Consider the following 27,127-nt stretch of genomic DNA (forward strand, 5'->3'; position numbering starts at 1 on the left):
TTCCTTTCTGAGTGTCCTCACCTCTCCTCCTCACTCATGTCCCCAGACACAGAAATCCTCTTCCTTGTTGCTGTACGCATCCACCTGCATGCTTGTTGACCCCCCCACGTGACCTTTCTGTGACCTCAGCAACTCCCTCTCACCCTCTAGACTCCCGTCTGTCCCTACTCATTCTGCAGGGCACACTCTTGATGCTCTGATCTCATCTGACTTTCCCCTCTCCGTCCATCTCTGCACTCCTCTCTCCTGGAGTGATCACATTCTCCTCTCCTCCCAGCTCACCCTCACCACACCACAGGCAAAGCCACCCTCACCACTGTCACACACCTTCTTGGTATTCCAACCCATGAAGTGTGTGTCAGTCGAGGCTCATGCTGCCAAAATCTCCCCCCCATCCAGCTCCCCCTTAGGCTCACTCCCATCCTGACAGGGCCCACTCCATGCTCCACTCTATGTCAGGTACACTGGATGTCTTTGCCACGGTCATGACCACCTGTCTGAAGCCCCATGCCAATGCAGAGTCCTGGCATGACTCGGATCATGTGAACCCAGACCACAGGTGCCGGGTGGCAGAGAGGGAATGTCCTGCATCATGCTCATCCTCTGGCAAACTGGCCTGCCACATGCTCCAAAGGCAATAGCGCCTCACCCTTTTCACCAAGATGAGATCCCCAATCCAAGGGCACATATCTGCGGCATGTGACAACTCTGCAGGACAGATAGAAATCTGCAAGGACCTTGCCGAGCCAGATGCAGTGTGTACCTCCCCTGTCCCCTCCGAGCCCACAGCACTGCATGATTGTCTCTGTACCCCTATAGGCCACCCCCCCCAGCACTTGTCTGCGCCTAACACCATCTGCCCTTGACGTTAAGTCCTACTTACCTTGTACAGCACTTCCAGCCGCCACTTCCCCTTGCACATCATTGTGCCACCCACCCCTGCACTTGCGTGACATGAATGACACCAGCACCAGTAGGATTGTTGACTGGCATCCCCTACTTCCCCACCACCCCTCAGTGCTCCGCTGTACCTTCATACATTTCTGGACCGGTGCTTCACGAATGCTATATGATTCCTTTACAGGTGATGGGGAGGTGGAATCTCATTGTTTACTGCATTTTGTTGATGTAGACAAGGCACTGTGCATCGTGGCCAATTTGGACTAGCAGATCCATGTACAACATGTCAACTTATTGATGTGATGATGCAATGTCAGGACCAGAGTGGTAGAAATCCAAAAAAGTTGCCCTCCTCTCCCTCTTCACTTGGTGGCTATGTCACATGCCATGTGTGTGATGGCATGTGCCTTTGACATGGCAATCACCGGCCAATGTGTGATGGCAGTGCTAGGCAGCATGGTGAGCAGGCGTTGCTCTCCAATCTGTACATTCTATGCCCTGAGCCTCCCCTACAGACCCAGTGATGGTGAATGCATAGGAGGTCTCCCAGTCATGTGGGACATGTGTCGTAGAACTACTGCCTCTGTTGTTCATCAGCCCTTGTTGCATGCCATGGTGCTAATGCCTGTTTCCATTTTTCTCTTTCATGTCTTTGCAGGGGATGAAGCACTTGTTGATGCTGGGGATGTGGTGGTTGAGCCGTCCCAGGAGGGCAACCCGGGCCGACCTTCCACAAGTGAGGGACGTGGTGTGTTTGTGGGTGAAAACCCACAAGTGCTGCAGGTCGTGCTGTCGAGGGGTGTCTCTGGGGGTTCCTCCCCCGAGCAGTATTCAGGTGTAGACTCGGAGGATGACACCTATGTGCAGTCGCAGGTGAGTGTTCTTGGGAGAGAATCTCCTCTGTCCGACCCACCTGCAGCCGGGCCATTGCCCTCAATGGGGATGTCAGTGTCGGCAGCTCAGCCTCCGGTGGTTACGGATGCAGGGCCACACCACACAATCTCTGATCCTGTTCCTGGGGCTGCAGATCAGAGAGGGAATGCAGTCCTGCAGCCTGAGGCCTTGCCGGCACAGCAAGGCGCAGTCCGCCTTGCCCCAGGCAGGTGTGGTGCCCGTCAACGTGGTGGCCGTATGCCACCTGGCAATACCGCTTGGGAGCAATCCATCTACGGTATGGCCAACCAACAGGCAGCATCATCCGAGATGATTGCACAGGCCATGGATAGGGTGGCCACTTCCATTGTCCCCCCAGAAAGGCTGATGGAGCGACTGGAGCAGGCTACCGAGTCCATCAGCCAGGCACACAGGGAGGATATGTTGGCGTCCAACAAGGACAGGCGGGCGGCACTGGCGACTCTGCGGGAATCACTTTCCATGGAGTCCCAGCGCCACAGGGAAGGCCTGAGGGAAGAATTCCGTCACCTCAGGTCGACCCTGTTAGAGCTTGAGGCTTCATCCCATAGAAGGACAGAGGAGCAGCTGGAGCGTCTGACACGGACGCTCTCGGCCGAGATGCAGGCAACTCGTGCGGAGGTCAGGTCATCCCGGGAGTTACTGCATGGGGACCTCCGCATGATTATAACCCAGAACCAGAACTACCAGACCCGCCTGCTTGCAGCCATGGAGGGGCAAACTCGTGCTTTGCGTGGGCTGCCTCCCATTGTCACACCATCTTCTGAGGCAGCTCCCCCACCTCCTGAGTCAGCTGCAGGGTCTGGCCAGAGCGATAGCGACTCATCTCCCACAACAGAGTAGCCGTGTGGGCCACGAGCCTATGGGGTGTTTTAGTTTCCCATGATCCACACAGGTGGATTGTGGCATGCATCCTGTCCTCGGACCTCATAGGTGGCCCCCCCCCCCGCCGGCCCTTTCATGGCCATTTTTTCTCAATTTTCTTTTTTCTTTTCCAAGAGTGTTGCCTTGTGTGGGTACCTGGGCATACACTGTATTGTGGCTGGGCACATGCAGGCTTGTCCTGAGTTTGGTTTAGATGCTTGGGTAGCAGACATCCACACCCCTCCTGCTTCCGTTTCCATGGGCTTGCAAAGGGTGTGCCCAAGTGACAGCAAATTACACGGTGACATTGGACTCCCATGAGCTGTTGGCCAGTCCATAGTCAATACTGTGTAGACATTCATAGTGTACATTGTTGTTGCACCTAACTATGCATGATGGTTTGATATGTGCCTCTACTTACATATGTTGCTCATGTTTTGCAGGTATTTCACCCAGTTCTTCACACGGGCATACTCTCTGGAGTCAGACTACATGTCGGTAGATGTGCACTGACACTTTTGCGTGGCGCCATCACTGTACATCTGGACGGTGAGGACATACCAGCAGAATCAGGTAATGAGACTACCATTGATTACATGCATTGTGTCTTGTTTGGGTGGGCTTCAGGGTGGGTTGGTGTGTAATTTGATTGAAATTACTCTTACACAGGTGTGTAGTAGTGGCTCCAGCGCGGTTAGCTGTTCAAGTGCGGCTATGTTCCATTTGGGGCACTGCTATTTGTGACACCGGTGTCATGTTGTGATGGCCAGTTTGTTTGCTCTCACATACCATGACATGGTGTCCTCAGTGGCGGGACTGTGAAGGGAATGGGTGACATGGCAATGTTGTCATGTAGTGAATCGCCTGTGGCAATGCATATTTGATTGATGGAGTTGTGTCTTCTCGTTGTGATGCATTGCTGGTGTATGTGTAGGTAGGGGTGCACACATAGTGACACTTCCATGTTAACAATCTCAGGCTGATGTGTATCTGACAGTTTATTGTCGAGTAATTTTGTGACATTGTCAGGTAGTGTCATCATTGATTGTCAGATGGTATGTGCCAGAGCAGTGTGCACTAGCCAGCACTGTGATTCCTAGGTGAAGAAGTTGGCCACCAGTTGTGTACGGGCTGCCACCCCCCGTGCCCTTTCCCCTCCCATGCGCAGCGGGCGTGCATGTGGTTGTGGATGTGGGGGCACCACCATGTCCACGGGCAGGCCCCGGCGTGTTGCAACGTTGTGCAGGACACATGCTGCCACTATGATCCTGCACACTATTCGGGGAGCATATAACAGCTGCCCGCCAGAACGGTCAAGGGAGCGAAAGCGTGACTTCAGCACTCCGAATGTGCGCTCCACTATGCCCCGTGTTGCAATGTGGGCTGTGTTGTACCTTACCTCGGGTGGCGTGGTGGGGTTCCGGATTGGGGTCATCATGTGGGGGCTGATAGGGTAGGCACTGTCCCCTGCGGAGGTGGTGATGGGTATCATTAGTGGTGTTGTGTCATGACCCAGTATCTGACATGCATGCATGTGCAGTGGCATTCATGCTCACCAAGCAGCCATGTATCTCCATGCTGGCCAGCCTCCAGGTCCCGGCATAGTGTAGACATTCTGTAGATGAAGCTGTCGTGGGTGGACCCGGGATAGTTGGCATATACTGATGTGATTATTCCCTTGGCATTGCATACAACTTGCACGTTGATGGAATGCCAGTGCTTGCGGTTTCTATAGATGTGCTCTGTTGCCCTGGGTGGACGTAGAGCCACATGTGTGCAGTCAATTGCACCAAGCACTTTGGGGAATTGAGCCACACCATAGAATTCCTGGATGCACGTCCGCCTTTCTGCATGAGTCCTGGGGAGATATATGTGCCTGCGGACTGATGGCCGTGCAGTGATGATGTTCAAGACCTGGTGTAGGCAGCGTGACTGCGTGGCCTGTGACACACCACCCACTATGGCACTTGTCCGCTGAAAGGATCCAGTGGCCAAGAAGTGCAGTACATTCAGGACCTTCTGCAGGGGGCTGAGTGCTTGGGAGCACAGGGTGGGTGATGTGAGGTCATCCTCCCACTCACTGACCAGGTCCAGTATGATGTGTGCTGGAAACCTGTACCTCCCATACACCTGGTCATCAGGCATCCCGAATAGGCTGGTTCTGGGTGTGAATATTCTGGCCCTGACTCTCCTCCTCCTCCTCCTTTGGTAGCCCACTGCCACTGCTGCTAGGAACGGTATGTTCATCCTGGCATCTGGCTTGTTTATTGATAAGTGCGCAAATTAATGCCTTGCGCGTGTTCTAGGCGAGCGTGTGACCCTCGCACCCCTGGAATCTAGTTCCCACTCCAATAGCGTGTGGAAATTCCCACGCAGCAGGCATACAGGTGCGCTGACGTACTTGCGTGTGTAAGTGCCCGCGCACCCCTGTAATACACGTACATAGGCCAATCGTGTGTATGCACACTTTTGGCCAATTACACGCGATGTAATACACGTACATTGGCCAATCGCGTGTACACGCACTTTTGGCCAATTACACGCGATGTAATACACGTACATTGGGCAATCGCGTGTACGCGCACTTTTGGCCAGTTACACGCGATGACACTCTGACGTGCAGTATTTCCACGTGTGCTCCGTCATCACGTGCTGAGTGGGGAACGCCCGTGCGGATCACGTCAGACGCGCTTACGCGGTGAGGGACTCTGGTCCAATAGAATCGCGTATGCGTGCTGATGCACTTACGCGCTAAGGCCCTTTCCTCGGATTTCACGCTGACGTGCAGGAATTTCACGTGCCAAATCACTCCGTATCAAGCTGGCCACCCGAAAACACACGGAACACCACGCTCCTGCCCAGAAGGCCGAGTTACTGCCCCCCCAGTGCCCTGAGCAGCCTCCCACGTGCTATCTGCTGCTGCCTGCCTGCCTGCCTGCTGCCACCGTGCCCTGCCATTTGGTGCCTGCACATCAGCCATCTGCAGGGGTCCAGTTGCTGTGTCCACCCCTGCTGGAACTGAAGACTCCCAACTGGGATTACATCGCTCCACAGCCCAGCCCCAGGACTCAGTTGCCCACCCACACCTGCCTCTGGGGTTGCCATGTCGGGCACTTCGACATCTGGCACCAGTGGCAACCCCAGGCCAGAGGGGCAGAGGGGCACCAGCTTCACTGCCACCGAAGTTGGTGTCCTGGTGGAGCATGTCCTGGGGCAGTATGATGCCCTCTTTGGATCGTCCCGCGCCAGCAAGGAAGGACGGGAGAGGATCTGGGCCGACTGTGTGGTTGCCATCAACGCGGAGGGGGTGGCAACCCGCAACGTCCAGAAGATCAAGAAGCGCTGGGAGGACTTGAGGTCCAGGACCCTTGTGAAGGCCCGGCGCCTCGTGGAGGGGGGCCGGGGCTGCATGAGTTCCATCCAGAAGAGGGTCCTGGAACGCGTACGCCCAGCGCTCCACGCCCAGGTCCTTGAGAGGGAGGCCCGTCTGGAGTTGAGCGGTAAGTGTGCAAGCATTACTGTGTGAGACAGGGCATGTTGCGGTGTGCTGGTTCTATGATACTTGCCTGTATGTGTGCCATGGGCCATGTATGCATGTATGTGTGCAGGGACATCATGGTAATGCATGTGCGACCAGTGATGTGTGACCCACATGGTTGTTGCATGTGTTGAAATGTGGCATGGGGAGCCCTATGCAGATTTAGGACATGAGAGCATGCCAGTCTCTGTACCTGGACATGGATGGGGGTGAAGGATGGGTGCTGATGCCAGGTACATATATGGTAGCCATGTCTGTGTGCCTGACCTGCGTGTCTGTGACTTGTGCATGCCATGGATGCATGACACATGTGTGTGACAATGCACAGATTCTGTGACGCACCCAACTAACCCTTGTTTCGCCTGTGTTCGTTGTGTTTGGGGCCAGATGGATGTGACTGAGGTGAAGTGTGTGCATGTGATATGCATGAGCCATGATGCATGTGAGTCACATATCATTGAATGTTTCAAGAGTCAATTGGACATGCATGGAAATGTGCATGGCATGCACCATGCCTGTTACTGTGTGTGTTTTGCCTGGACTGACCCATGTGCTGTGGAGGGACATGATGGAAGTGTACTTTGACAGGGGTGCTCATCTGCTATTGCTTCCTGTCTAGGGGACCATTTTACAGTAGCCTGATGCTTGTGTCCTTTGTCTCCCTCTACGCAGCGGCTAGTGAAGAAGAGGGCGGAGACGGCGCTGTGGAGCAAGGCGGCGGGGATGCCCCCACGGCTGCAGCGGAAGGGGTGGGTGAGCCCCCACAGGGGCCTGCTACGGCGGGAGACGGTGAGGAGCCATCCAGGTTGGTGGTTTGCACAGAGGAGGAGGAGGCCGACACTGGTGCACACATGGGGCCTGGTGGGAGCATCCCTGCTGGTGCAAGTGGTGCAGTCCAGGGCCAGGGGCAGGAGGCAGCACAGGTCACCGTGGAGGTGCCTGTGCATGTCGCTGTCCCTGACCCTGTGAGTGCACCACCATGCACCAGCAGGGATGCCCCGTCCCAGGCCCGTCCGCAGGTAGTGGGGATGTCCATGTCAACTGACTCCCCTCCACCTGCGGCCGTGGGAACCCCTGGCCGCGTGGAGCAGGTCCTGATTGGGGTCGCGATGCGCACGGCTGTGATTCGTGATGACGTGCGTGCTTCCCGGGAGGAGCACGCACGTCATCACGAAGTGCACCGTGCCGACGTGGCCCAATTGGGATCGGCCATGTTCGGGGGGTTCCTGCATGTGTTGGCCAATCTGACGGCCCTCTCCTCCTCTGTGCAGGCTATCCAACGGTCGTTCTCCTTGCCGTCTTCCGGCCCAGATGCCACCATGGCCCCCTGTGGACCTGCCCCGACCAATGCAGCCGGCTCGGTGGGGATCCCATCCCTGCCACAGTTGGGAGTCGGAGGTCCAGCAGGGGTGGACGACACAGCAAGTGGACCCCAGCAGATGGAAGATGTGCCGGCATCATCGGGCAGGGCACGTGCACGACGGCGTCGGTGGTTACCATCAGCCTGGATGCCGTCGTGCTGGCAGAGGCAGTGGCGTCGGAGGCAGCAGCGGGCTCGACGTGGGAGGCATCATGGCTCAGGGCCATCAAGATCAGAGGGGCAGGCATCGGCCGGAGGGCAGGGCAACCCTGGCATGGCGGTGTGTTCCGTGTGGGAGGAGTTTGGCCAGCGGATAGGTGCGGAGCGGCAGCGGGCGGAAGAGGAGCGGCTCGCCATGGCCAGGGCGGAGATTTCCATGCATCGGGCATTGAGGCGGGCTGAGTGCCTCGAGGAGGCTCGCAGGGATTTTGGTGAGCACATGGGGTTGTCCCTGCGAGACCTCGGGGCCAGGACAGAGTCCCGCCTCCAGGACATTGACATGGAGTTCGAGGATGCCCTGGCCAGCATCACCAAGTGAGCCGCAGGACTAGCCCGCTGCCTTTGTATATAGTTTTTTAGTTAGTTAGTGCTAGGTTTCCTTTATTTATTTTTATTATTTTGGACCGCTCGGACAATGGCCACTTTTTTGTACATATTTATTTTATTAGTTAGTATTAGGTTTCATTTGTGCTGTTGGGCTCATGGACCCTGGAACATTCCTGTATATATTGTTATATTTTGGGAGATACATTTTTTAATTTTTTTATTGTTTACACCATGACGTAATGGTTTTTCTTTGATTTCCTACTACATGGTTTTGCTTTGGACAAATTATATTGATTTTTTAATCCTTTGTTTTTTGGTTTATCATTTTTGTTCTCGGACATGGACCTTTTATTTACTTTGCCACATAGTTGTATGTTTTATTGGTTTACTTGATTTGTGTTTTTAATACATTTTTATATTATCTTACACTTGTGTTATTTTCTCTTTGGTTTCTTACATGTCATGATATGGGTTTTGACATTCACTTGCACCCATTGTGTATGTGTGTGTGACAGACATGTGTTCTTTTGCATACTTGCCTTTGGGGTTGTGTCATGTGATTGCATTCACTATGTGGGTGCATGCAATCCTTGCCTGGGTGTTTGTGCTGGGTATGCTGGCCATTACTGCCATGATTGTGTATCGTCAGGACCTGGGGCCAGGGGGACAGGGGTGGGGGCCTGCTGGCAGGTTCCCCACAGTGCTGGGGGTGGTGGGAGACATGGGTGGGGGCCTGGTGGAGGGTGTCCCTGGTGGATGGGGGGTGGGGGTGGTGGGAGACATGGGTTGGACATGGGTGGGGGCCTGCTGGCAGGTTCCCCACAGTGCTGGGGGTGGGGGTGGTGGGAGACATGGGTTGGACATGGGTGGGGGCCTGCTGGCAGGTTCCCCACAGTGCTGGGGGTGGGGGTGGTGGGAGACATGGGTTGGACATGGGTGGGGGCCTGCTGGCAGGTTCCCCACAGTGCTGGGGGTGGTGGGAGACATGGGTGGGGGCCTGGTGGAGGGTGTCCCTGGTGGATGGGGGGTGGGGGTGGTGGGAGACATGGGTGGGGGCCTGGTGGAGGGTGTCCCTGGTGGATGGGGGGTGGGGGTGGTGGGAGACATGAGCAGGTGTGCAGGGTAGTTCCCTGTGGTGTGTGCTGCCTGCAGGGGCCGTGGAGGGTGTACAGGTAATGCCTGGGAGCACACAGCCATATCGCGTGTGGAACTTCCCGCGCACCCCTGAAATCCACGTACACGGCCATATCGCGTGTGGAACTTCCCGCGCACCCCTGAAATCCACGTACCCGGCCATATCGCGTGTGGGACTTCCCGCGCACCCCTGAAATCCACGTACCCTGCCATATCGCGTGTGGGACTTCCCGCGCACCCCTGAAATCCACGTACACGGCCATATCGCGTGTGGAACTTCCCGCGCACCCCTGAAATCCACGTACCCGGCCATATCGCGTGTGGAACTTCCCGCGCACCCCTGAAATCCACGTACCCGGCCATATCGCGTGTGGTACTTCCCGCGCACCCCTGAAATCCACGTACCCGGCCATATCGCGTGTGGAACTTCCCGCGCACCCCTGCAATCCACGTACCCTGCCATATCGCGTGTGGTACTTCCCGCGCACCCCTGAAATCCACGTACCCTGACTAATCGCGTGTGGAACTTCCCGCGCACCCCTGCAATCCACGTACCCGGCCATATCGCGTGTGGAACTTCCCGCGCACCCCTGAAATCCACGTACCCGGCCATATCGCGTGTGGAACTTCCCGCGCACCCCTGCAATCCACGTACCCTGCCATATCGCGTGTGGTACTTCCCGCGCACCCGTGAAATCCACGTACCCTGACTAATCGCGTGTGGAACTTCCCGCGCACCCCTGCAATCCACGTACCCGGCCATATCGCGTGTGGAACTTCCCGCGCACCCCTGAAATCCACGTATCCGGCCATATCGCGTGTGGAACTTCCCGCGCACCCCTGCAATCCACGTACCCTGACTAATCGCGTGTGGAACTTCCCGCGCACCCCTGTAATCCACGTACCCGGCCATATCGCGTGTGCAACTTCCCGCGCACCCCGGTATGCACGCACACGTTTATTTTTTCTCTCAGCGCGTGTCTGTGTTTGTGGGTACCCCTTTGTACGTCATTTGTCCTGGAGGGCCACAGTATTGGACATTGATCATGTCTGTATATAGGTGCTATTTGTTGGCGCACCTTTTAGCGCACATTTCTTGCAGGCGCAGAGACGCTACCGCCTGCTTTCTTGTGGCGGTCGTGTTTGTGCCTGTTTGTGCCTGTGCGCTGCTTTGAGCGTGCGCTTTTTTGCCCTATTCTATTCCATGAATACGTGTTGAATGCGAGCGTGTGGGCGTTCCGCGCACTTGCCTCCTATACTTTCCCCGTGCCGCCCACATTCTTCCCCATTCCGAGTGTTGTGCCCCATTTTATTCCCCATTCCGAGTGTCCCGCCCTGTGTTCCGCCTACTTTAGAGCTGTGCGCTGCGCTCGGAGTGATAGCGCAGTGGCCGTGGCGCACGACGTTGGTTGACCTGTGCGCCGGCCTGCGCCGCGCGTTTTTTCAGCGCACGTCCTCTGCTTTTCTTGCGCACGGACTTCCATGAATCGACGTGCGCTGGTTTCCCTGCGCTTTTCGCTTATTTTCGGCGCAGCGCACGTATTGGCCCCTCTGCGCCGGGATTTTCGGCGCACATTTATTCCATGAATCGGCCTGTATATTTCACCTGTTTAACCACGTATGTTCCATGGTTTAAATGTACTACCGTCATGTTCTTTAAACAGGTGCTGACCAACCATTTACCTCTGACCATCTTAGCCTGTGCCATTTCTTCACTCCCCATATTGCTAATAATCACTTCACATCCTTCTGATATACTTGGGTCAGATTTCAAACCACAAATAGCATCTGTGGCATCAGGAACAAACGGTTTACCTGGACACATATAATTTTGTTCTTTAAATTTGACACATGTTTCCAGGTTTGGTATTAAATAAACTTCAGGTTCCCATGACTGAAATGCCACCACTTCTGGAGTCTTAATCTTAATAAATTTGTCCTCTTGCCAAAATCCCACATTGTGTACCCACTTCGTTTGATAAATAAGTTCAGGGGCTACATATGGGATGCATAGCAAAAATCTGATCTCTAGTCTTCCCAAGTCCACATATAACGGCATTGCATTACCCATTTCGAATGCAATTTTTACCTGTATTATATCAATTTCCCTCCTGGTCAATCTTTCTATCATTTGACGAATAATATCCTGCGAAACAAAATACAAGGGGATATGTCCTTGAATCAATTGTAAAACCGCAGTTTGAACTTCTCTCATATAATTTGTTAATAGTCTATCAACAGGACTCATTATGTTCAATATTTCATTTAAAGTTCTGTCATGCTTAAGTATTATTTTAGTCGCCCGTTGCATTACATCCGCTTGTTCATTTAGAATGATTGCAGTTTCATTTATGAATCTTACTTGTTCATCCAGCCCCCCCTAATTCCATCTAATGTTTTTTGTATTATTTCTAGGTCAATACTCAGTTGTTGCGCTTTAGTACTCAGTGTTCCTACCGAAATAGAATTGGCTGTTGATATTGTGGTACCTATTATGGCTCCAACTATAGACATTACCAATGATATCGCGAGCATCACCGCACCTCTCTTCCCTCTCCTCTTCTTAATGTCTGCTGAATTCACGAATGTTTTTTCCAATTGCATTATTATACATCTCTTAGTGACTGCTTAGTGTCCTCTTTTCTTATTCCAGCCACTCTTTAGTCTGTTCAATCTTAATTCCGGTATTGTTCAAATGTTTTTCAATCAAAATCTCAGGATTCAATGGTATGTATATATTTTGGAAAATCATACTTCTATCACTCATGATGAATCCTGGTGCCTCTTCCACCGCGATACCAGATGCTGGTCCAGGTTCAATGACAACCTGTGCTTCTGAATTCTTGAAGATCCCTCCAAATATCATCATCATTAACCATATCATCGGTATCATCTTCAATGCTGATCGCTTTGCAGCCTTGGTCTTCACCCCTCTTTGGGGCTTTCCCGGAATCCGTCCACGTGGCCTCCAGGACTCCATCGTCTCCCGTGGGCTCTGATCCCGGAACCTCCGACCAAATAATGTTAATTTTCTAAATCAAATAGAAAATAAACAAATTAAGTACATAGCACAATACTAACTTCACCCTTTTGCCAAAAATACAACATGCTTGATAAAAAACATTTCGTTTTTTTTTTCTTTTTTTTTCTAAAATTAAACACAAGTTAAAAAGAAAACAAACACATATAAAACAACATTCAATATTTAATACATTTTCTCTCTGCACACCAACCATGAGCTTCCATTATATATATTTATTTTATATTATATATTTTTACATATATTACAGTGTTTATGTGCCATTATAACAATCAACGTTTTAACTTCTTTGTCACTGCCTCCTGATTGTTCCCATTTATTTTCTCTTTTTGTGTTCAAGGGACTTTATCTGTTTCTACATGCTCAAGCTGCCTGATCTCATGTCTGGGATGGCATGGTTTGATTTGATTTACATGGACAAACTGCTCTATTGCCGTTTCACCTTCATTTTTCAAAATTTTATAAACTACAGGAGAGACCTTATCTATAATTTGAAATGGCCCCTGCCAGGCTGCTAGAAATTTAGAATGTTTCTGTTTACTTTTTCCAAAATGAAACTTGTACACCTGATCCCCTACACTGTATTCCTTTACTGATGTCTTTTTGTCATAATAAGACTTTGCACTGTCAACAGCTCTTTCCAGATTTCTCTGCACAAAAGCAAATGCATGTTGCAAATGCCTCCTCAGTTCATCAATATATTCATGAACTGTGGATGCACTCACAAGTGTCTGCTCATGTGTTCTGTATAGTAGGTGTTGTGGTAACACCATTTTCCTACCTGTCAAGACCTCATGGGGGCTACCACCTGTTGCTTTGGCAGGAGTTGATCTGATTGCCATCAAAACCAATGGTAAACGTAAATCCCAGCTGGAACCTGCTTCTGCCACAAATTTCTTTAAAATATCCACAACAGACCTATTGCTTCTTTCAACTGTACCTGAAGACGCTGCCCGATATGCGATATGTAGTTTCCTTTTCACATCTAGTATTTGCTATACCTTACTCATTAGAGTACTTGTGAAATGACTTCCTCTGTCTGACTCAATTCTTTGTGGCAACCCAAACCTTGAGAACACATGGTTCACCAGCAATGTGGCTGCTGTTTGCGCACTACAATCTGGTGCAGGAATGCATTCAATCCACTTCGACATCAAACATACCACACTTAAAATATAACGGTTTCCCCTGCTCGACCTTTTTAAAGGACCTACATAGTCTATTTGCAAATCTGACCATGGGAGAGTTAGGCCTCTTTTCATCAATGGTGCTCTATGCATTGGTGAAGCAGGTTTAAATTGGGCGCATACTAGACATCCTCTAGTATATAACTCCACATCTTGGGACATATGTGGCCAGTAAGCATAATCTTTTAGTATTTCTAATGTTTTTTGTGAACCTCTATGGCCTGCAGTTATGGCATCATGTGCATGGTGTACGTAGCATTAGCCCTCTGAATGAAAGGGGCACCACCCACTGTATTTGTCCTGTTATGGACTCTCTAATCATGAGTCCATCCTGCAGTCTAATTTGTGTTTTGTTCTTTAATAGCACCCTCAACTCTTCTTTTCCCATACAATCATTTTCTGTTAAAGAATTTTGTTCAGGATCTATCAAATGATTATAATAGATTCCCAAAATTCGATCATTCTTTTGTGCCTCAATCAAATCTTGGTCTGGCGTGTCATGACTCCACTGCACCACTGGTTGATCTACCTCCTTTGGTGCTTTAGAACGTGTCACTGCATCAATTTGTATTTCACCCATTAAATAATCAATAGGTAGCAATTCTCCCATCACAGCCCCAATCTTAGCCAGGTGGTCTGCCTTATCATTTCCCTCCTTATCCTCTCCTGGTGTTTTTAAATGCCCACAAATTTTTCTCTAGTATATTGTTAAATTATTCCCTGACACCAATTTGTCTATGGCTTGTATCATTTTTCCATGTTTAAGTGGCTTTTTGTTGTATGTAACCATGCCTCTTGCTTTCCAACCAGGCAAATACTCCACAAAGCTATTCCGTGCATAGTTAGAATCAGTCACCAGGACAATTTCACTGAACTTTTTATCAACTGTAGTAGCAATTGCTTTATAAATGGCTGCCAATTCCGCCACCTGACCGCTCCTATCTCCAATCCTCATCCCTATACTGGGGACGCCTTCACATTTCAACCAGACATTTCCTATTCCTGCCACTAATTGTTTATTACTGTCATTTTCAATGTGAAAAGCACAACCATCCACATATACAGTTGGCAAATCCTTGCATGTTTTTTCATCAAAAGCTTTGTGTGGTGATTGTTCAAATTCCTGCAAACTAGTTTCCACTTCCATTTCATTTGGTATTTGTTCAGCTGCGCAGTCTTGTAAGTCAGCTAACCCTTGAGCAATTGGGTTCTTTTTATTTTGTCCATATCTCACTTCTACGGGAAAACCTTGTAATGCCAGCGTCCATGAAGTGATTCTGGACTGCGCTAGATTACCTGATCTAATACTTTTACTCTCTAAAAATTGCAAAGGTTGGTGATTTGTTTCAATAATCACCTTTTCTCCCTGAACAATGGGGCAGAAATGTTGTAGCGCCCACACAGTGGTTAATAGGGCCTTTTCACATTCATTAAATTTCATTTCAACTTGGGAAAATGCCTTACTTGCATAAGCAATGGTTTTGTGATTCAAATCGTGTTTTTGTGATAACACTGCTGACATACAATGTTCAGAAAAACCTATTTCTATAAAGAAATCCCTGTCGTTTATGAGGTATGCTAAACATGGTGCCTTTACAAGACATTCCTTTAATTTAGCCACTGCATCAGACTGCTCTTTTTCCCATTTCCAGAGAGTATTCAGTTTAAGCAGTTTAGTCAAGGGTTGAGTGATTTCTGCATAATTTTCAATGAACTTTCTGTTATAGCCTGTCATCCCTAATAAACTTTTTACTCCTTTCACATTTTTAGGATCTTTTAACCTTTGTATGGCCTCTATTTTCTTCCTTTGTGGATTTAGCCCATGTTCAGTCACTTCATGCCCTAGAAAGTTCACTTTTTTCTTGCACCATTGTGCTTTTTGCAAAGATACTTTGGCGCCTGCTTTCTGCAATTGGCCAAGTACATGTCTTATTTCATCAAAATGGCTTTTCAGGCTTACATTTTTTATCAAGACATCGTCCACATAAACTATTGTTCCTCTTTCCGCTGCATCTGGCATGGCCTTTCTCAAAAATATGCCAAATTCACTCCCACTATTGATGCACCCGAATGGAGCTCTAAGCCAGGCATATTGAGTCCTGTCAAATGTAAAGGAAAATAAATGTTGTATCTCCTCTGCCAATGGCACGCACCAATATCCAGAGGTGAGATCTAATGTGGTAAATACATTTGAACCATGTACCTGAGCTAGGCCCTGATCAATGAATGACAGTGGCCATCTAGATACTGGTACTCTTTTATTTAACTCTCTCAAGTCTGCACATAGCCGCCATTGACCATTTGCTTTAACACACCTAAAATAGGTGTATTGGATGTGGTATGAATGGGTCTGATGATTCCCCGCGGTTCCAAATTTTTAATAATCTCTGCCAATGATTCTAAACATGCCAGCGGTAGTCTATACTGGCGTACAAACACTGGATTTCTGCTACACCCTTCTGGTAGTGTGGCCACATGTAAATCAGTTAAACCACAATCATAAGCATCTTTTGCAAATACATCCTTAAACTCCATAAATATCTCCCTCAGATTGTCACTATCCTCATTGCTTTCACACGCATCCGCTAAGGAGATCTGCTCTTCTACCATTTTGGAAAATTCTGGAAAATCTTCTGGTAAGGGAATCTCGGCGCTTTCCTCTAACTGTGTGGCTGTGTGTTTTTGTAAAGTTGCCACTTTTAAATATTTTGGCATATCAGCTTCCACTTCAATGGGCTGATTTTCTGTTTCATTTTCATTTAAATTAAAAATTATGCAATCCTCTTGATGGCAGCACACTGTCTCATTTGAATCATAAGGATACACAGAATGAATTTTAAATATTCCTTTGGGCTGAAAGTCCAGGTGTTCTGGCAACTCACCCTTGGCATCTACATACTTTTCAGGGATATGTCCAATCACCATGTTATTTAAATCTGCCGTATAATGTGATTTTTGTATGGCCATTCCTAATGGGGAGTTTTCCTCTAAATGAATATCCTGACAACCTTTATTATTTACCATCATTTTTACAGATCCTTCACCAATGTCTACCAATGGAATGTATTCATAATACAGGCCTTGCTGTTTTATGGATTCATTCAGGCATACAAATGCATCAGAGCCTTTCATCTGCTGTCCATTTTTGCATTTCAGTGTTATTGCAAACTGTTTTGTAAATGCAGGAATAATAGTATCTTTCCTCATTTGTAATTCGATTGCATAAGGAACCAGTTGTGCACAATGATAAGCCCTTCTTTTGTCTTCAAATTCAGGTGCCGGACCACCTAGGCGTGACCATATTTTTTGATTAAGGAAATCTAACACCATACACATTCTGTGCATGATGTCATTGCCCATGTAAAATTCATTTTGTGCTCCACTCACTATCCATACATTATGGTAAATTGTTTTCTGCCCAATGCTAATTTTAAGCATGCATCTGCCTGCAATTCGGTTTTCAAAGTCTGGACTGTCCAACCCAGAAACATATTGGTTTTTAATCCTAAATTTCGGGATTTCTTCCCTCTCCATTATTTTTTGCAACCATTTCTCATTAATGAAACTCCTTTCATGTCCAAGCGCTAAAGTGGCTTTTATTGTTTTAAAATAGTCATTTATACCAACATGAACCCATGGTTGCTCATCTTCCATGTGTATTTCTGCCAGAGTGGTAATGTGTTTTTCTGAATCTGTTTTAGGAGCAATATTCTGTTTGCATGTTTTCTCTTTTAAATAAAAACGTAATGTGTGCTCATCTATGGCAGTCTGCCAATTTTTCCTTGGGTCCAAGTATATTTGTACAGGTAGTTTTTCATTGTCGCTCTGCATTTTGTCTTGACACATTAATATAACAGTGACACTAGGTATGCAGCTATTCTGGAGATATACCTCCACAGCATCATTTGTTTTGGCAACGGTGTGACATTCATTTATATTGCTGTTTTGTGATTTTAGTTTCTTAGGCCTCAATGGTTTTTTGGTTAAGGACCACAGCACTCCTTTCACCCCATCTATCAGAGGAGACAATCTTTTCAGGCAATCTGCCCCCATCAGAAATGGAATTTCACAAATAGATGTGATTAATACCTCTTGTTTCATTCTGTGCTTTCCTATTTTTATGTCAACCTCAGTTACACCTATGATGGGCACCTCCTCCCCATTAAAGTTATGCACTGGACCTTGATTTTCCTTCACTGTGATCTGACTCTGTGGGGGTCTCCCTTCATTGATACTCTTTACCAGCTCCTTGGACATAATTGTGGCCTGTGCGCCAGTGTCAATCATAGCAAAGGTGTGGCATTTTTCTTCTACAGTGATGGGTGCATAATATCTGTCCTCAACTTCCTCTAATACACATAAGAAGTGTGAATTCTTACTGATTTCAGGGCTCACCTTTCTCAGGTCTTTTTCACTTTTGGCTAAGCACATTGGTAAATGGAAAGACATTTTTCCCTCCTTTTTACCCATTTCTGCGCGAGAGACTTTATTCATTTCTCCATGATCAGAGGTTTTTTGGAGTGTGGCCACTCTTCGCCCATCCATCTGGGTAACATCAGAGTCCACATTACAACCTTCCAACTGAACATGTGTAACAACATCATTCAGCAATTTGTCATTTTTTAATTCTGTGCATTTGTGATCATTTAGTGTGATCCCAGCCCTTTCAGTTTCTTCAAAAATATGTGGCTCAAAGAATTCTTCAGGTGATTGACTTGTACCCTCCTTTTGAGTATTTCCTTTTTCTGTCTGTGTTTGGTCATTGTTTTGCTTGCCCAGGGAAGGAGCTATAGCATCCCCACTTACTCCCTGTTCACTGGTATTCCCCATGCATGAGTCATTTTTCTTAAATCTGTCCCTTTGTTCTTTTGGAATTCCTAATGTTTCTTTTTCATTTGTACAAATCTTTACTGTTTTATTTAGCTCCAGGTTAAACCGTAGCTCTTTTTTAGGAGTATTTGCACTTTCTGTCACAAGTTCATTTACTGGCACTTTCATTTTTAATCCATTAGGCATCTCAGAGTCGTTATGCAAAATTATATAAAAACAATCTGTCATTTTGGCACTGCAGTTATCATGAGTACTTAGTCACTTTTCGGAAGCACCCCGTTCATTGCTATGGCCATCAGCCCCCTCTTTGGAAGGTTGTTTTTGCGCTGTATAGAGCTTTCCTATTTGCTCAGCTAACCTTTTCACTTGGGCCTCAAGGCACTGGAACCTTTCCATTTCTCTAGGATCCTCTTTCTGTGGCCTAGGTCGATATTGGTTGTTTTCTCCCTGATTGGATCTATTCTGATACCTCTCAGGTGATTGATGTCGGTTGGGATGGTTTCTGAACTCTTGATTCATTTGTGGAGGGGAGCGGGTTGCACCCATCCTTTGATTATAGTCCCCTGGTGGGGAATCATTGTACTGACGTGGATTGTAGTTCACGTTTTGCCTCATGTCCTGTCTCTCAGATTGTGGGTACTGGCCCCTATGTTGATTTCCATTATCAGTAAATCGATCCACATATCGGGGCCTATCCTGATTACCATATATCATGGTGTTGGGATCAAATCTGCTCTGTGTCCCCAATGACTGATAGGGACCATCATTTCTTTGATCTTGATTTTGTCTCTGGTTATTGTTCATACCTGCCATATCAGGCCGATATCCTATCCGGGGTCTGTCCCCTAAATACCTAGGGCTGATGTAGCTCTCTCTATTACTAGGATCATGTGATTGGGACATTGGTACAGGAAATGGCGATCTTTGTTGATTACCCCTTTGTTCAGGCGTCACATTATTTTTACCTTGGCTTTGAGCAGACTCAAGGGACATTTTGGCTGACCTGATTTCCATTACTGTGGCTGAGGGTTCTTTAGATTTAGGTCTAGTATCTTTCATTTTATCACTTTCTCTACCCTGACAATAGAGTAACTCATATAGTTTTGTGCTTTGATATACAATCCATTCAAGGGAATTGTCACGATCAAATTCACGGACCAATTGGGATATGATGTCTTTCTGTAGCCCATAGATGTATGCAGTTTTAAACTCATTGGAATTTGAGTCAAAAGATACATCAAAGCGAGAAAATGCTCTTTTTAAGTCTTGTAAAAATTGGCGAGGGGATCTATTAGGTCCAGCAGTAATTGTGTAAGCGACTTTCTTTGCCTCCTGCAATGACTGAAAAGGAGAAAAATGACGCCTAATTTCATTTTCAAACTCCAACCAGGTCATATTCTGCTGTTCATTTAATCCCCTTATGATGCTGGCCGTCGGGGCATCTAAAGTTAAATGAAAATATTGTCTGTACTGTTCCTTAGGTATCTGGAGTGCTTTAAAAATGTCATACACCGCTTCTAAGTGATCCTCAATGCAGCATTCACCTCCCTTTTTAAATGGTTTGATCAGGGCTTTAATGGATTTCATTATTTTTATGGGGCTACTTGTTGCAATGCATGGAATTGCACTATTTTGTGATTCAATCCTGTTTTCAGGTGTATGAGATTGGTGGCTGCCCCCAATGGGAGTATCAAATCCCCCAAGGGCGCTGCAACTAAATTCAGTCACCGGCCCAGTCACTGGAGCACTAGCTCCTTGGGCAGAGCTAGAATTCACCTCCACTCAATTGAATGTGGTACCCTGCCGCCTCTCCTGGGACCTGGGAATGCACATTTGCTGTTCTAAGTCCTTACACTTTTTAAGGAGTCTGTTTGCTTCATTTTGCAAATAGTTGTTTTCATCACTCATCTTATTAATCACCTCTTGCATGTCACACATTTGCATTTGGCATTCATTGAACTCTTGATTTCTCTTGTCTCTTTCTTGAATCATTTTAATAATTTCTTGTTCTGCACTCTGGAGATCACATTCTTTTTCACAATGTTCTTTTTGTAAAATCTGCATTTCTGAAACAACCTCATCTTTATCCTGTCTAATGTGGTCCACTAAGGCTTTTAAATGTACCAATTCTTGCTCACTATCCTCAAACTGTTTCTTGCTTTTGGATAACTGAGCATCAAAGTCTCTGCATTTTAACTGCATGTCTTTTTGGCATACATCCAATTCTGCTCTTAACATTTCCTGATTTTTACTTGCCCCATCTAATTCAGTCTTTAACCTATTAATTAGCTGGGTATCATTCTCCTGCATTCGCAGGGACTTATTCAAAATAAACCATATTTTGCCGCATAGCCGTATTAAACAGTCTTTCTCTGCACTTTTATCGGCTGCATTCAATAATCTTGTAAGGCAGACCTGAATTATGCTGCCTTCTGCAAAAATATTGTCTAGTTTTTCTTTCTGCACCTCACCCTGAATGCGGTCACGCCATTCTAAGGTGCTGTTCGACGCCCAAGTCCCATGTGCAAACAACTTTGCCTCTAAATATTGCACTAGGTCTGAAAATGTGGTTTCCCTTCGTGACATTCTGAAATTTGTTTTTAGTGGCACACTGCTATTATAAAATGGGTTCCCTTTAATGTGCAAATGGCAGTGTGAGACACGCTTGCCACGCCCAGTAGGTACTCTATGATCACTTTCCCGGCCTCCAACGCACCATAAATATGTTGGGTATTTTGTGGATATTTGGGGCTTTGCAGTATTTTCTTACCGCCAAAATACCTTTAGCAATAATCACTCTCTGTATTCATATTGGATCACACATAACAATAATACATTGCATTATTTCAGAATGCAGACCTATTTAGATAATGTGCGCGATAATTTGCATGGTTGGTTTGTTTGTGGCCCCCATATCCAACATCCCTTGTTTTTTATCTAGCTTGTTCTTGATCACTAGAGAGACCTCAGGCCTACATTTTAGGGATACCACATTTTCAGTGTTAGTGTTGTGTGCCACCATGGGCTATTGTGGTATTTTTGTGGTAATTTCCACTACGGTACGGTATGGAACTATGTCCAGAGAGTCTCTCTTCCCGTTGGCTCATGTACCTCCAACAAGCTATGCTACAAACAGTCAATCACAACTGTCCATACTGAATATAATCATGCACACATCTGTTTTACAATGACAATTGCACTGTTTAAAAATCTACCCATGTTTAAACCTTTTCCCATGCAAAATGAAAGAGAGAAATAATACACACTAGCTATCTGTTTTCAGATATTTTTGTATTATAGAAATTTCCTTTAAACACAGTCTAACCCTTTTTTACAGAAATAAATGAAATGGTACAACATTATTTGTGATAAAATGAACAGAGAACTGCGAGAATATATTCAATTGGTAACATTACATATGCTGATAAGGGACTGGGACTCCCTCGAATACACTGACTGAACAGTTTCGCACACTTTCGCACAGCTCCCACACTTCTGTAATTACCTTATCTGTTCAGCATGAGTTTTCTCCGGCTATTCTCTTTCTGAATTTGGCTCCCTTGAAGATTAACCCCAGTGAAAACAAGCGTCTGTCGTTCTCAAACCGGGGTTATTGCCTGGAATTCTCAGCTTTTGCAGCAGGAATGCTACAGCCAGGAAACAGGTCCTTCTCCCAGCTCTGCAAGATCTTGATTGTTCTCCCCCTCTCCTCAAGCTTCCCCAGCAAAGCTCTAATCACTGCCTCTAGCATGATACTTGCTATGACGCTGCTCCAATATGAATCAATCATGTCATCTCCTCCCTCACTACACAATGGCTCATTTCTACAGTAAACATTTGTAACCAACTGATTTCCTGTTCCTTCAAGCTCTTTGCTTCCTGTAGTTATGTGGACAGAGCAGCAAAGAAAAAAAAAATGAATGTGCGTTTAAAAGTTGACTTTCAGAGTAGGCCTAATTCTGCAGTGGAGACACATTTTTATTAGTGGGTTATGTTAAATGCAGTTTTATTAGTCAGGTTAGTTATTAATAAGGTTAGTTATTCATTTTCAAATGTGGCTCTTGCACCATAGACATTTCAGGTGAAAAATAGTGTGCATTTTTGAATGTGCACATGTGTTTTTAACTGTAAAAATAGATTTGCATCTTATATGTAAAAATCGTTTTTGACTGAATAGCCTGTCTTTACTTATATGTCCATGTTACTCTAGCAACACATATAGCAATGCACCACACCCATGTGGTGGTGCTGCATCAAATAAAAAAATTGCTACCTGTGCAGTAGTGCTGTACTCTGTGCTGTAACACGCCAAATATCCTTACAGGGTGAACCTGAACCTCCCCATTTCCGTTCAGCTGCTCTGCACTTGCGTTTCAGGGCGACCTGGTCAGAGTTGTACCAATAATTGCACTTTTTATCAGGTTTCAGGTGAATCCTCATGACAGGAGCAGGGATGTCAAGAGTGTTAGAGATGGAAAGGTGAATGTTGGAAGCGGCTTTGTCAGGATGGGAGTCAGCCGCAGGAGTAGGTGGAGGAGAATACGTGGAGGCAAAGGCTGCCACTGACAATCTCTTCATGGGTCAGATGACCATGAAGGCGGAGAGGCAGTGCATGGTGGGCCGTTGCCAGTGGAACAGGAAGCTTCAAGAGAGAAGAGAGAAGAAAGTGATCAGTCCAAGAGAGAGGAGTAGTGAGAGGGTTATATAGAGGGATGTCAGAGGAGATGAGAGCATCCAAGGTGTGTCCGGCAGATTGGTTTGGACCCAAGGGTAGAATTGAAAGGGAGAGATAGTCACAGTGGTTGCAGAAAAGCCCTGAGCAGTCAGGAGTGTCCAGGTGAATGTTGAGATCACCTGGAGGAGGAAAATGAGGAGAAGCTTGGAGGTAGAGGAGAGGAGAGAAGAAGTGAGGTCAGCCCATTCAGAGAAGAAGAGGGTGGCCTGGTGGCCTGTAGAAGGTGACCATGGTCAGTGAGGAGTCAGTCAAAATAGAGAACATTCAGACTTGGCATTCAAAGGAGGAGTAGGCTTGAGTGGGAATTATGGAGACTGGAATCCACTCAGGAAAGATCAGGGCCTGGTCTTGGAGAGGATTTTGTAGCACACAGGGAGAAGGGTATCAAAACTTGTATCCGAGCTCGCCTTAAACCATGTAAATCATGTAGTTTAAGGAGTTGGCAGATGTCAGAGGAGTGTTTGACAGCAGAGCAACAGTTTAGATTAGCAGTGTGAGGAGCAGGTTGACACTTTTGAAAGACTTCTGGGGAGGGGTACAGGGGACAGGGGTCCCCACCGGAAGTGGAAGAGGAGCCTGGGAGATAGAGAGAGGAGGAGGCAGAGGAGCAAAGGAAGACATGGATGGCAGAGGGGATAGAGAGGCGGTGGTCAAGGGAGGCGCGGTAAGCAGGAGAGAGACATCCGGTTAGGGAGGCAGAAAGGTAGAGGACCAGGGTGGCAAAGGGAGCCAGGATAGCAAAATCTGGCAAGGGAGCCAGAGTAGTGGAGTGATGGGTGGCAAGGGAGCCAAGCAAGTAGATGGCAAGGGATCCAGTGTAGCAGGGGGAGGGCGTGGCTAGGGAGCCAGAGTAGCAGAGGGAGGGTTGAGCCAGGATGGAGTACGAAGGAGGCCGAGGGGACAGCGCACAGGTAGCCGGGGTGGCGGAAGGAAGAAAGATGATGAGGCGCAGGAGGCACCTATCAAAAAGTAGAAGGATGGGCTGAAGCCCGTGTACCAGTATGGTACCTTAATGGGTGAGGAGGAGTAAGGAGAGAGCATAGCAACCATATAAAGGTTCAATAGGTCGGTTGAAGGAACAACAACGAGGATGTTGGTGAGAGTCTCTCTGGTGGAAGCACTGACATAGGTGTCAGTGATGGGAAGACCTGGGTTGGAGACCAGTGTGTCCTTCTTAACCTTCTTCCTACCAGACCTAGTGAGATGAAAAGGATAGGAGATGAATAGGAGATAGCGAAACAGTTAGAGAAGATGGATGAAATAGAGAGCAACATAGTGGGTGTTGAAGGGAGGAGAGGAGGAACTTTTCAAGGCTGAGCAACTGGGTGCAAGGGAGGGGAATGGTGGATAGGAGGGTGAGGGGCAAGAGAGAATACAGGAATACACAAGTAGAGGGAACAAGCAGTAACAGTAGGTTACAGTAGGGTTACAACCTCTACAACAGAGTTCAGAGAACAACAGAACAGCCACAGGCAATGAGTACCAACAGTGGGAGCCAGCTCAGAGCATGCTAGGTGGGAGAGCTGTAGGCCAGAGTGGGGGAACTTAGAGAAGAGGAGAAAGGGCCATTGGAATAACCAATTTATGAGAACACAGCCGTGGCCCAATATAAACTGTAGGGGAAAGTGGTTGCAGGGGTTACCAAGAATTCACCTAATGGAAACAGGAGAGAAATGCAAGTAAACAGTAGTGGTAGTGGAGACACAGAGTACGGCTACCCTGAAGAGATGGCAGCCTAGTGGATGTGTGGGACACAGCACAAGGTAAGAAAAGGCATTGGAATGGAAAGTATGCAAAAGATAGGGTGGTTTAGTAGGACGCAGCAATGGCTGCGCCACCCTTCTGCACCTTTCATAACTTGCAGTTGCTGATGGTCGACGGCTGTGCTGTATGCTGGTACTCTTCAATTCCACGTCCCTTTCCGACTCCTTCATTGACAACACATGCATGGCTCAAAACTGCTCCCTTGTCCTGCGTGGCCTTTGCCGCGGAGGGTCTGATCCTTGGTTCTTAAAGGCTTGGAAGCGTGGAAGTTGTGTTGCGTGCTACATATCGTCTGGCAGTGTTTCCTGTGTGCCTGCGTCGCTCAACACTGCAGCCTTGTCCTGTGAGGGCTTATGTCATCAGTGATGTTATCTTTGATTTCTTGGGTGTCAGTCTGAGCAGTGCATTGTGTTGTTGTGAGTTATGGTTGGATAGCTTATCATAACTGGCACATTTCTTTGGTTTTTCGATTTTACCTTACAAACCATAACACACCATTATAAACACTTATTTCAATGAATTTTATAGGTTTATATTAGTGCATCTTAACCATAACATCTGTTTAACAATGTTTGTTCAGTTAATTTCAATGGTTTTTATAAGTGAAACTGTTTCATGATGTTAGTAATTGCTCTAATTAACATTTATGAAAGAACTATTAACCTCCTTTTACAAACATATTTTTGCAGCCCATAGTGATGTGTGTTATTTCCAGTAGTGCTCGCTGGAGATTCAAGTCATGGTTGAACTGACTAGGGCATGAGGTTCGACCATGAACCCAGCCCCACCAAACCACCCTCGTTATCCACTGCCCAGTATACCTCATGATGTAAATGATGCCCAGTGATCATGACTTGCATCCATGGGCAGGCTACCCAATCCATGGGACATGAGCCTTGCCATGCTATATGCCCCAATAAGCAAATCAAAGTAGAGATGTGTCCTTGCTGAGGGCCAGGCCCATTGCCCAAGCACCAAAGTTATAACACTGTTGTGTGTACATACATTTTGACATTTCCCCATCGCTCACCGGATTATGTTCCAGTCTATGTGCATAGTGCACCGAGCCTTTTATGGCCTGGGTGCAGAATACCTGCAAGCCAAGTTCGGCCGCTAAATGCTCTCTTCAATCACAAGCCACTCTTCGGGTGGCAGTGCCCCGTTTTAGGATTGCCTGAAAAGGAGGACGTGCCTTTTCGGTTGCAGCGGCCAAAGCGTTGAACAATCTGCCCCTTTCCCAATGGGAGATTACCAACCATTTTTCCTTCCGTCGGAAATTGAAGATCTTGCTTTTCTAGTAACAGTAACTCAGAAATACTCCATTTCTCCCCAGCACCATGACGCGTTCGGGAGAACGTGTGCTAAATAAATACAGTTAACATAACAGAACATTGAATGGGGCGAAAGCTATAAACCATCCAACAACTGCTCTTTACCGACCCTGTAATGCAGAAATATGCATTGATGTACTCAAACATTTTTCAAGTATGCAAAAATCACTGCAATGTCCCCGAACATCTGAAATGGTCACAGACATCGGAGAAGAAAAAACACACGATTGTTGACTTTTTGTTGCCACATCCCATGCCATCCTCATCACCCCTCAGCTCCCCAGAGATTGTTTCATTTGTTTGTCAAGTTTAATGTTGTGTTTTTGAAATTGTTTTTACTGCAATGTTTACGAATCCAACATGGCATCTGATTCAAAGGTTTGGAGGCACCTAAAGTTTTTAATTGACCAATCAGCTGCCCACGTATGGTAAAATGGTACTCTATCACTCAGAGAAGTGGGTGTCAGAAAATACTATTATTTCATACCTCCAGGCATCTAAGCACAACTGACCAGCCTTTTCTCTTAAAGTCAATCATTAGTAAACATGTTATTTTCCACAAAGGCACTCGTTTCTTCATTTTAAACCCTATAAAAACCTCTCTGCCAACAATTCAGTCACGGTTAGGTTCGAAAGGGTGGTAAAAAATAAAAAAAAAACATTTTAGGGTTAAACGCGGGGTCTGACAGGGATTTGTTATTTGTATTATATCTGAATGACTTTCATTCAGTCATTTGATACAATTTACACTTTATGTCTCACAATCGCAGTATAGACATTTCACTTGTATTGACAACGCCCTAAAGAAAGTTACGATTAATTGGTTGATAGATTTGCTCGTCATGCTTACATTACTTGGAGGCACTTTGAACCTTTTTCCACAAACATGGATATGATTACAGTCACTTCGAGACTTTGTTTATTTCCTTAACTTCTGATGTGTGCTGTGGTTTAATGTATGACTCATTAGCTGGTCACTCAAATAC

This window comes from Ambystoma mexicanum, chromosome 5p (genome assembly GCF_040938575.1).
Source record: "Ambystoma mexicanum isolate Mex_15411 chromosome 5p, UKY_AmexF1_1, whole genome shotgun sequence".
Taxonomy (NCBI): Eukaryota; Metazoa; Chordata; class Amphibia; order Caudata; family Ambystomatidae; genus Ambystoma; species Ambystoma mexicanum.